The 12,854-nt window shown below is 36.0% G+C and overlaps 1 protein-coding gene and 1 pseudogene across 1 annotated transcript in view; both read right to left on the reverse strand.

Moving 5' to 3' along the window:
* LOC149261165 (uncharacterized) overlaps positions 1-12,854 on the reverse strand; it is a 186,598-nt gene that overhangs the window by 44,591 nt on the left and 129,153 nt on the right. The window lies entirely within an intron of this gene.
* LOC149261166 (calcium uptake protein, mitochondrial-like) lies at positions 5,847-9,088 on the reverse strand (annotated as a pseudogene).

Genomic DNA, 12,854 nt, shown 5'->3' on the forward strand with positions numbered 1-12,854 from the left:
CCGGAACTCCATCTCATCTTGGATGTACCTTTGTAGGAAGTTGCGATATTTGAGTACCAAATGATGCTCAACATCCTTGATACCCAACTTTGTATGAAGGGTATGAAAAATATTGGTAAACTCCAGCACGTCTTGGTCCCTTCCCTACCGCAGCGTGGTCCGCTTTATTTATTTATCTTCATAGCTTCTGACAGGGTAGTACTGCTCCTTGATGGCATCTCGGAATGAATTCCAAGTGGGTGTGGCTGAAAATAGTGAGGTCGTACTTTCATCATTCTGCTCGCAGTAGGTTTCCCACAAGTCCTTGACGTGGGGGACGGCTTTGAGAAGAGTGAAAGTAATCTTTTCTCGTCCAGAAAAATCATGAACTGAAAAATACCATTCTAGTAGATTTAATCATTTATCTACAGCGTCTGCATCTATCTGACCCTCAAATGTGGGAATGTCAAAGTTAACTTGTACCTTAAAGGGTGTGGCGCTTCCAGAGTAGCTGTTGGAAGTAGATGTGTCGCCCCTGGGTAACCGCTGAAGGATCTGGGCAAAGTTGTCCATCATCACGTTCCTTTATCGCTTGAGGGCCTCTTCAAGCAAGATTTGGTTAGGATCTCCTGACCCCTCGTCTTTCTTTTCATCCGCCATGGGAGGCCGTTGGGATTTGCGAAGGTTCGACCAGTTTAAGCCCTAACTCCTTATATCCCAACCTCGTTGGGGACATGCAAAGAAAAATAGAGAAAGAGCAGACTGCTCTGATACCACTGATCCAGATGTAAACAGGAATGCAACAAATTACAGATTTAACCATAAATATAGAGATGCAGTAGAAATAATACTTCATTTCATTAATGTAAAATGCTGAAATATGCCTAATGACAGAAATGGAAATAAACTAGCTCGGGCGATGGTAGCTTATCCCTGAGCAGAGATGTGGCAGCTACATGCCTCTGAACCATGTTACAATGAGGCTCAAGGGCCTTTTTATTATTGAACAATAAGAGCAAACCCTAAACAACCAAAACCCTAACCCGAGGAGATGTAATGCCAAGAGTTTATAGGCCCCGTTGGGGTTAGTTGGACAACCAACTTCCCAGGGTCGCGACTTGGTCATATTATATTTGTTTGATGCGCATGATACCCCATTAGAAAGATCTCTCCAAGGACTACGACAGAAAATACATTTTTATTAAAAAATCGATGGTGATAGATTGCCAAAAAAACATCGTTTAGGGCCTCAAAATGGCTCCAGAAGTTTAGGACCTGAAAAACTACTAAAAATAGTAAATTGTGCTACAATTAAGGAAACAGAAAAAACTGAAAGAAACAATGGTGGGGGTCCAAGTGGAATTGGTGGGTGGCCACCAATATCCACATGGATCAGTTGTGTTATGCTGGTTGAATAAGACTGGCATCATGTAACACAGCCATTGTTTTTTACAGAAACACCACACAGAGGTTGAGCAAGTCTCTCGATCGATCAAAGACATCTCCCAGGGACAACAAATGCCCATCAGAGATGTTTAAAGTTGTTTTATTCAACTCCCCACAAGTCCCATTCCAACTTGAATTTCCTATGTGTATGACAAACTTGCATTCTTAGGAAGGAAACAAACTGAGTTTATTCAAATCAAGCGAAGAATTAAAATGGAAATCTATGTTTCAATTAATCAGAGAGAGAATTAGATGGGCATATAAGCTCTAAACGTATCTTTGAAAATTCTCATATAATCTGTGTATACCTGAATCAACGTTCTTCCCTTGAGCAGAGGTAGGGTGTCGAACCCTAATGAGATATACTCTTTGTTTCTCCTTCCAGCCTTATCGGTGTATACCAAATCTGCATTTCTCTGGACTTCTTCCAAAGCCTAATGAGGTAAGACAATGCTACATCCACAACATTACAAACATAGCAGTATAAGTAAAAGCACAGTGACAGCCTTATCATCTAGAATTGCATATAAAACAGAGAGCATAGCTACTAGTATGCATTTAACAACAAAATTGATAATAGAGAGATACTTATATGCATTTAACAAAATTGAATTAACAAAAGAAGACACACATAAACAAAGAGACTATACATAATTTGACCATATCAGATGAACATTAACAAAAGAAGACAAAGAAGGTTGAAACAAAGAGACTATACAAGAGTTTACCAGAAAAGAGGAGGATGGGGATCATGATATGGATGTGGGAGGATTTAATTTTGTGCCAATCAGGGGCAGGGCATGTGAAGTAGTTTACAGTAGTCACACGAGGTAGTACCAAGACAAGATAGGGGTAATTTTTATTTTCCATTGTACCGGCAAGACAAGACAGGGGTAGTCTCTGTTTACCATTGCACTGCCCAGTTCAGAGCTTGAAAAGGGTCGGTTGAACAATCCTCATACTGCAACATTGATCCCAAATCAAATTAGTTCTTATTGATCATGTATATTTGAATCTATAACTAAAAAAACAAAACAAAAAATAGAGACTCGATGCATAGAAATTCACCTAATCTACCAGCAATCCAAGCTAATGGAAAAGATTGTATTCCAGGCTAAACAAATCAATCTTTCTAGTTGTCATTAGATTTATTTCGTTTGATTTGATAGTTCAAGGGTCGGGTATATATGTAAAATCAATCACTAAAATACATCACACGTCCTCCATATGGCTGTGTCAAATTATTTTTTCTTTCTTTCGAGTTTCCATTAGATTTCTTTCATTTGATTTGAGAGTTCAAGAGTCGGGTATATACGTAAAATGCGCTTCTCCTCCATTTTCATCCAACTGGAACACCCACAAGGAGATGATTCTAACTCACCATCTCCAAGAGTTTAGTGGCATTTTCAGCTAATACCTAAAGCATTTCTAGAGAAAAACACTGACATATTATTCCTTTAAATTTATGAAACAAAAATTCACCCTTGTTATTGTGAAGATTTTCGAGACTTTCCAAACATTCAATAAACATCCAGGATGGACTCCTTTGCTGTTCGATATAGAGAAGGGTGTTCCAAGGCTTCAGATTTTTGGAGATTCAAAGCTTGTCAGTAATTGGTTCAATGAAACTTCACGATGCCACATGCACACAGTGTCCTTTGCTTGAAGAGATTTTCCTTTTAAAGCAGTCCTTTGATCAAATACCTTGTGATCATATCTACAGGGAAAGAAATGGAACTGTAGACTACTTATCTAAGGCACTTCACAAACTGAGGGCACTTTGAAAACTTTTGAGCAGTTAGATGGACAGTTTTATGACTACTACCATCAGCCATTTATAGACGACAGGCAGATGGATGTTCCTGAAGTACCTCGCAGCTGATTTTTTGCATTTTTGTATTTATGCCTAAAGCCTGCAATATTGGCTCTATTGTGTTGTTTTGTATTTTTTCTTCTACTAATAGTCTCTCTAGAGACTGCTTTATGTATATGTATATATTTCTGAACTCAATAGGGCTTTTAAAGAGTCCTGGATGTTTATATCGACAGTATCTGAACAATATGGGGTTATACTTGTGAGTGCACCTTGATTCACCTACAAAATGTAACTTTCAAAATCTTTTAATGAAAGTTGCGCTTGTTTTCCTCGGATAAAAAGAAAAATAAACTTGTCAAGATAATGACACAATGAAGATATATACCATAATAAATAAGCCATTAGCATCACCCTATGGTCCACAGTGAATGGATTAGATGCCTGTTTCTGCATGAAATTTTACAAAACATACAAATATTTATATAACATGCAAACGGATGCACTTGGTTCCCTTCAAAACCTGGTTATTCAGCTTTATGTGCATCCACTAAAATCATCACCTTGCAGAAACAGATATGCACAATCCTTTGAGCTAAGTCAGGGGAAAGACAAATTGTTTAATTTGACAAGATGATCCTGCACTACCTTTCTTTGTGCCATTTCAGATATGAGAATGGAAAACTAAAAATATATGCAAGAAACAGTTGCAGCTGGACGGATGCTTTACTTGCCAATGATAACAACATTTTGGATTATTTCTGCTTTTACAAAGAAATTGAAAGGCCCAGGTTCACATTCAAAGATAGCATCAACCTAAGAGTTTAAACTGATCTCATCCACACAGTCAAGTCATGGACACACCTACTGTTTCTATCATAAAACTTCCTAAAATATAACTTATACCCTATGTTGCCAGGAAACATGGATTCAAGTACGGGTACTGGGACAGGTACATCACTTTTGAAATAGGGTACATGGGTTCGTCGCGGGTATATATATATATATAGCCCCAAAATATTTTCCAACTTTAAACAAGAAAAATAAAATATTTATTCTTTAAACTTTAAAGATTTAAACATGCATATCATTGAACATTCAAATTGATATCAAGTGCAAATTGGGGTTTACATATTAATAAAAATCATGATATATGTGCATTGTCATAGGACATTAAAAAATTGCCTTAAGGCATCTCCAAACATGAACTAGGAAATTTCAAAATAGTGAACAATGGCTTCCTCAAGCCATGTCATCAGCATCACTTATATCTTCAGTGAGCATGCTCTCCAGCTACATACCTACACTAGTCAGGACCTTAACATAGTTACACTAGTAATGACATTTGGTCTACACAATAAATCTACAGTGGCCATCTCTTGGTCGGAACAGCCAAAAGAGAAATAAAAAGGCCGAGCTTGAAAATAATTACAACAAAATCATTAAAAATAATTGACCCTAACATTCTCGATTTTTGGGTTCCACACACTTGTTGCCAAGGTTTGGCACACCCAAGTAGACAAAAGAAACCAAATTTTGGTTGCGAAGAAGAACCCGGTGCTTACTCAGAGAACCCGGTTCTTTTGGGTGTGTTTTAGAAGAACTTGTCCCTGAACCTGGTACTTGAGGACAAGAACCCTACCCCGGGTTCGCGAACCCGCGCAACATAGCTTATACCACATCTGATCAAATTTGCATTTGGACAATGTGAATAACAATATATTTGATAATATTTGCATATGGACAATGTTAACAACAAATATCTTCCAGAATCCCTTTCAAACATGAGCCTTGGCTCCCAATGTTCATAATGCTCATTCTTTCTTGTCTTATTCCGTCTCTCACAACCTAATAGTCACCTACTCATCTTAGAAAGTGAACCCTTGTCTCTTGATATTGATGTAAATACAGATTGAGTAAGAGTCTCATGGTTAAGAACATGTGTTTCCTCCTAAGGGGTCACAAGTTCAAATCCAAGGAGGGGGTAGAGTATGTACACCTTTATAGAATTTAGCGATAAAATTACTATGTACGGGGATCCATTCTCAAGCTAACAAGGGGATCTCATCCATCCATTATTAGACTTTAACAATAAAATCAATTTGGTGGCTGGCAATTATACATTTTTGTGATGTATAATTGCATACTTTTCTAAGGTCAATTCAACAAACCATACTTTCGTAAGAGATAGCACCCTATGTCAACCACTTCCACTGTCCTAAATAATGCATTCATCCCTAACGAAAGAAAATGCATTTTAGCTAACAGTATGTTATTTATCGTGAATATCACTCAGTCTTATAATTATGCTAATAGTATATTACCTATTGAGAATATATATCAATCTTATAGTTCTACAAGTGCACATCATAACATATCCACAACTCTTCAGGAAAGGCACCAAAGAAGGTTTTATAAAAATTAAACAGAAAAAAATTAACAACATGACAATTCTCCCATGTAAATTCATCATTATGCAATGGATTCTTTCCTTGCATAGTCTTTTTATTGTTCTCAAGTTTTCTTTTTCTTTTTTTTTATTCTGAGGTTTTTTGTATAAAAACTGTGGGGGGTGGCACCAAAACATCCAGTTTTTAGGAAGGGTTGCTCAAAAATCCCACTTTTCCAGGGTGGGGGTTGTCAGTGCCCAAAAGCCCCACATTTTGCCAAACATGACCCGCATTGAAGAAATGTTTCCCTTGTGTTTTGAAAGCTTCACAAAATGGAAGGCATGGCAAAATGTTTCACCAGGTGTCTCACATCCTGAGGGCATGGGAAGCATGAGGGTCGCTTCACCGCCAACCCTGCAGCATGCATGCCCATGGAACATCCGTAAAAGCATATTAAACTGAAGCATGAACAGTACATTTGTACTTTCGTAATTATTAGTTGATTAGTTTTTCAAAGAAAATTTTTATTAAATGTAATGAACATGACATTAAGTGTTATGGCCAACCATAGACACATACTTCCTTGTGAAAATCATTAACAAACTTTGCAAAGTTCATAAGCTGAAGATGGTCCTTCCTGTCCTTCCCAAAAAAATACTCCACAAGACCTCCATTATCCACAGAATTGTCAACTTTAAGTCCTATACGAAGACCATCACGTTGAGCAGACCCTTGCCTGTTATTAGCTCACAAAAATTTCATTACTTTCTTGAATTCTTCTTTCTTTATCTCGCTGAAATAGGGAACAGTCTCCACGTTAAAGCTTTTTTTTAGATGTGTAGTCAACAAGCAAACACAAAAACTGAATTTTATCAGGAGTTCAAAAATGAACATTCCGAACTCTGAGAGGGAGAAAACTGCAATTAAAAAAATTATTGAGTGCCGCTCAGAGAACTATTTTAATACATCGAGAGACTCCAATGTAAATATGCAATCCTACAAAAGTCTTAATAACTAGAAGATACATCCCAGTGCATCATCCAGATGTAATCATTGGGAAAGTGCACCAGCCTTATTAAATGTGCCAGTTGGAAGGAAATTTGTGAAGAATAAGCACATTTTTACAATTGAACCAGCTCCATGTTAAATCCTTAATTAAATGAGTAATCAATGAACAAACATGAAAAGTGATTTTTAATAAGAGCTAGTGACAGTTGCTCAGAAATTTAAACAGCGAATTTGACCATTGAACAGACTTGAAGATATGTCGCAGTACCTCATACAAACAGCTTTAGTAAAGCATGCCAGTTGGAAGAAAACTTTTGAAGAGAGAAAATGAAATCTTGATAAAGCTCGTTGCTTCCTAAGTTTCATACAGTGTATGGATCACTTAGAGATGTCAAAATAAACATTCCTCAGACAATATTCTAGTTTTAGATTGAGTTTTTATTTGAGTAAAAAGAAGATAATCACTTTGTTAATCTCAAAACAATCTTTTGAGTCTAGAATATTGTAAGACTCTTGAGAAACTATAAATTATCTGAACTAATCATCAAAGATGGATAATACTCTCAGCCCCTCTGCCAAACTAAATCTAGTGGCATTTCTTGTTACTGTGCATTTTTATCAAAAAACACTTATATCTCAAACCTAGAATATTAGTTCCAGTCAAACAAAATGTGGACGAAGACAATAATATTCATGTCAACCTGCTTCAGTAAATTAGACAGTAAGAAGCACAAAATTTTCATAGGTTGCAGCAAAATATAAGACCTAAAATTGAGGGTTTTACTTATTGTACTACAGAATGAGTAGCAGTGCATGGGTAAGCACAACTTATATGGTTGATCACAAGTTACAACAACACCCCGTGATTATATTACTGGACTATCCTTATACTACTAACATTGCTAAGGCAAATGCCTTATCCGGGGACAAGTTCTACAATTCTGATAATAAAATCCCCATTAACGGCAGGCAATGGATTGAAACTACTTTCAAGCATGATTACCAGTCAATGAACTGATTAGCAAGCACTGGATTACAATGCAATGCAAATAACTTTTTGTTTGTACTCTATCACGTCAATGTCCATGTACAGTCAGCAAAAAAACATTTGTTGCACTTTATAAGGAGGGAGAGGAGGGCATACCCATTGCGGTCCAGATTGAACATTTTGATCGCAGCTAAAATATCTGATTCGGGAATACTCAAGAGTGTTATGAAAAAAATATACCTGTTTAACATAATAACATGTAAGCATCCAATGCTGAAGAACATAATGCTGAGGCTTATAAATGTTTAATTTCTCAGACAAGAAAACAATATAAAGAAACTACAATGAAACCTCTCTTCAATGAATAAAAATGTACCAACAAAAGTTTGAACTGAACCTTGAAATGTCAAGAATCCCAGGAAACTAAGGATTTAGTAGCCCTATATGATATTAGGATTCAATATTGATATATTTTTTGTCTGCAAATGCTTGCTCCAGGAGTCTTGACTTTATGAGTTGACAAATGTAACCTAAAACTTGTAAAATTCTAACTCAAAAATGACAGCAGGTTGCCAGATCATATGACAGAATGCACAATTACTACTACATCAGTGTGAATTTATCTCTTTATTTATGCCCGACCAACTGAAGGCAGCAAGGTTCCCATGATTGCTCCATCTGTAATAATGTGAAGGATACCACATTCTTTTTCTCACCTAGTCTATATGGACAGATCTTTACAAAAAGTCCCATGCAATGCTTTATTTCTCTAAAGTATTTACCTGGGTAACTAGCCTTCTTTCAGGGCCAGAAAGAGATCTTTCAGGGGCTTCCTTCAAGGCCTTTAAGCAATATTTTTAGATTAAAAAGAGTTACTCTGGAAAGGAGATAAGGCCATTCCCATTAGTATCAAACCGCATGAAGAACTCTGAGTGAGGGCAATGAAGTTCTCCAGAAGATCGTTCCCCTCTCAAACATCCATTCCTGACAATATTAGAATCTGGTGCTGGAAATACAGGAACTACTGCTCGCACCAGGTCAGCAGGAGTCATAAATAACTCTCCATCAGAAGTTCTAAAGGATGCAAAGTATTCAAATACCCGAAAGAAATGCAAATATAAACGATAGTGTTTTAGTGTGCCCAAAAAGATGAAGACGACTAACAACAAATCAGACAGTATTTAGAGTGAAACTTCTATAAAAATATTTATGCAACAACTCAAAGCTTCATGCAATGGCAGATGTATAAGTTAGCAAGAAACACATCTTACAAAAAAGCACGGTGTATGTTATGTTTCTCCACCTAAATTTCTTCTCTTATGAAGTAATTAGACGGCAGGCGAAAAAGACAACACTATACTGGATATATTCCCAAAAGCAAGTAATGAAACAGTTCAAATTCTTTGATAATTAGACTACATAAACTCCAAGCCTCATCAGCATTATCTGAATATAACCTTCCATTAAGTTAGCTTCTAGTCTTCCTAACAAGTATTACCATATTTCAACTGCCACAGTTAGAAAATTACTTTTTCTAGTTGTGACATTCTTCACAACTCTCCTAACATGGGGTCTGGGGCAGTGCCCCGGAAAATTTTGGTTTTGGACCCTATGTTAGGTTGGGCGGACCCACCTATGGTTTTGTGCATGATTTTCGCACATGTTTTTTGGACGCGATGGTTTTCAGTCCATGGTATTGGATGCTTCGACATGTATAAATATGTATTGTAACATTGAAAGGAAAATAATGAAAAATCAAGCTGGTAGTCTCGGTTTTGGGATCTAGGGGAAATCTCTGTGTATATGTGTTTTATGTGTTATGCTCTCGCATTGTTTATTTTCTGTGTTTTAGAATTTGTATGCAGGTAATTTCTGTACGATGTTAAAACCTACATCCTTCTTAGCTTGCTTGAGGGGCATTTGTTTGCATAGTTTTAGTTGTAAAAATACCCAATTTCCCACATCAAAACTTCTTTCACTGTGATCTTGATTTGGCTGTTGTTTCATTCAATTTTGCGCCAAAGTCAAGTTATCCAATAATATTTGGAGAACTTGTTGTTGTTGCTCGATTTGTTCTTCCACTGCTTGAACCTTAGAATTGTCTCTTAAAGAGATGTGATAGACGGTGCGTGATATCCATAAAGCACTATAAATGAGGTCATTTTTGCTGCAGTATTGAAGGAAGTGTTATATTGTCATTCTACCAGAGGTAACCACTTAACCCATTGTGTTTGTTTATCAGATACAAAGAAATGAAGATATCCTTCTAAACATTTGTTCACTATCTTAGTTTGCTCATTAGATTGAGGATGATAAGATGAGCTATGATCTAACTGAGTACCTAGACAAGAAAATAATTATGTCCAAAAATTTCTAGAGAAAATGGGATCTTTGTCACTTATAATAATTTTTGGGTTTCCATGTAACTTTTGAATTGTTTCCATAAATGCAATAGCGATTGTACTAGCTTTGAAAGATGAGATAGTGCATAAAAGTCTGCATACTTGGTAAGTATATCAACAACCACCATGATGACACTCTTTCCTTCGGACTTGGTTATACCTATGATAAAATCCATTGATACCTCCTCCCAATGTTGACATGGAATGGATAAAGGTTGTAAAAGAATCAAGGTCTTAGTTGTCTCCACTTTATTTTGTCGCCAAACCAAGCATTCTACCACAAATTTCTAAATATCAAATTTAAGGCCATCCCAAAAAAATTATTTCTTCATCTTGTGTTGAGCTTTTAAAAATCATAAGTTCCCTCGTATAGGAGATGTGTGCAATTCCAAAAGAACCTTTTGTTTGATTTGGTATTTCTTACATAGATATAAGTGATCTTTGTACCATAGCGAATCATTTTTCCAAATAAATGTATTAGATGCATTGGGATCTTGCTGCAACTTTTGAATGAGTGTCCATAGCTCTTTGTCATTCTTTCGCTCATCTCTTGCTTTAGTTGTCCAATCTGGTTGTATAATAGAAATGGCACATAGAAATGCTTCCACATCCTCATCTCTTTTTCAGAGTGCATCTACAACAATATTTTTCTTCTATTTTTTGTGCATGATTTCAAAGTCATAACCCAACATCTTTGTGACCCATTTTTGTTGCTCTTTTGAAGATAATATTTGTTCCAAGAAGTATTTAAGACTATCATGATCTTTTTTTACCCTAAATTTTATTCCCATTAGGTAAGGGAACCATTTCTTTAGAGCATGTAGTGCTGCCAACATCTCCTTCTCATAAATAGGGTTTTGTAAATACTTTCCCTTGATTGGACAACTTTCAAAAGAAATAGGTCTTCCTTCTTGCATTAAAACAACACCAATGCCATTTCTCGAGGCATCACATTCCATAATAAAGGTTTTTGTGAAGTCTAGTGTAGCTAAGATTAGAGCTCAACACATTGTCTCTTTAAGATGTTCAAATGCCTTAGTTTCTTCTGGAGCCTAAAAAATGCATCTTTATTCAGTAATAATGTTAGTGGTGCTGTTATTTTCCCATTATTCTTAACAATATTGCGATAATACCCTATCAACCCGATAAATCCTCGAATATGCTTTAAGGTTGTGGGGATCTTTCATTCCTTTATGGATTTAATTTTGTAAGGGTCTACTTTAACACCCTCATGAGAAACAATATGAACTAAATATTCCACATCGTGTACCCCAAAGAAACATTTTGATGGTTTCACATACAATTGTTTCTCCTCCAATAGTTTGAGCACCCTCTCAACATGTTGAATGTGATCTTTCCAAGACTTGTTGTAGATTATTATATCATCAAAAAATACCAACAAAAATTTTATAAGAATGGTTTGAAAATGTAATTCATCAAACCTTGAAATGTGGAAGGCGCGTTAGTAAGGCCAAAAGGCATGACCAAAAATTCATAATGACCTTCATGAGTTTTGAATGTTGTTTTTGGAATGATCCAACTTGGTGAAGTAAATTGTGCCATGTAGTTCATCCAACAATTCATAAATGATAGGAATGGGAAATTTTTTCTTAATAGTGAGCTTATTAAGCTCTCTATAATCAGACACATATGCCATGATCCATCCTTCTTTTGCACCAATGCTAATGGAGAAGAGGAAGAGATTTGGTGAGGCTGAATTAAACCTGCTCTAGCATTTTTGCTACCATACATTCAATTTCACTCTTTTGTGAATAAGGATATATGTAAGGTCTAATGTTTGGAGAAACACTTCCTGGAATCAAGTGAATATCATGATCATGGTTGCGATTAGGTGGGATACCTTTGGGAGTCTCAAATAACTAGTAATAATTGTCAAGGACTCTTTTGATATCTAGAGAAATGGGTGACTTAGATGTTTGAACATATTGTGAACATAATTGTGCAATTACCCCTCGTTGTTCCTTCTTCAAAATCTTTGTCATTCCATTGAATATGATTATATTCCTAGGTTTTCCCTGTTATACCCCTTAATTTAATTTCCTTTCCTTACGATAAAAATTTCAAGAAAAATTCTTGAAAATTAGAAGTTATTGTCCCAAAAGATTGTAACCATTGGACTCCTAATACAACATCCACACAACCCATTGGAATGGAAAGCATTGAACTATTCAATACATATTCCCCCATGGTTAGATTGATATTATGGCATTTCCCTGAGAAAATTATAGTTCCTCCATTTACAACCATCACTTGACACTCTGGTGTTGGATATAGAAATCAATTCAGATCCTTGCTTATCTTACAATGAATAAAATTATGAGTACTGCCTAAATAAATGAACATTATTACCTTTTTCTTCTTGATATATCCTTCTATCCTGAGAGTTTAAGGCTTGGCATTCCTACTGATGCATTACAATATATGGTTGGATTTGTTTTCTTTTTTTTTGGCCATGGGGTTGGTTCCTAGTGTATATTTTCTTCTTTTGATGTTTCTTGTTCCTATTATTACTCCTCTTCACAATCAATGTAGAATAATTTTTCTCAAACACTTATGACCTTTAGTGTATTTCCTATCACAACTATAACAAATTCCTTTTCATATTTTTCCTCTAGTTGTAACACTTCCATCTTTATAGTTGTTAGTGGTAGACCTCCTTGTTGCCATAATTTTGCTTTCAATTTTTCTTGCCACCTTGAATGCATTCTCCAATGACTTAGGTTCAAAAGTGGACCTCATGTTGGATATTATCCTTTAAATTCCTATGAAGACATCAATCAGATGTTCCTATGGGATATTAATTACTT

This window comes from Pinus tabuliformis, chromosome 6 (assembly GCF_031772625.1).
Source record: "Pinus tabuliformis cultivar Carrire ecotype Pingquan chromosome 6, CPIR1, whole genome shotgun sequence".
Classification (NCBI taxonomy): Eukaryota; Viridiplantae; Streptophyta; class Pinopsida; order Pinales; family Pinaceae; genus Pinus; species Pinus tabuliformis.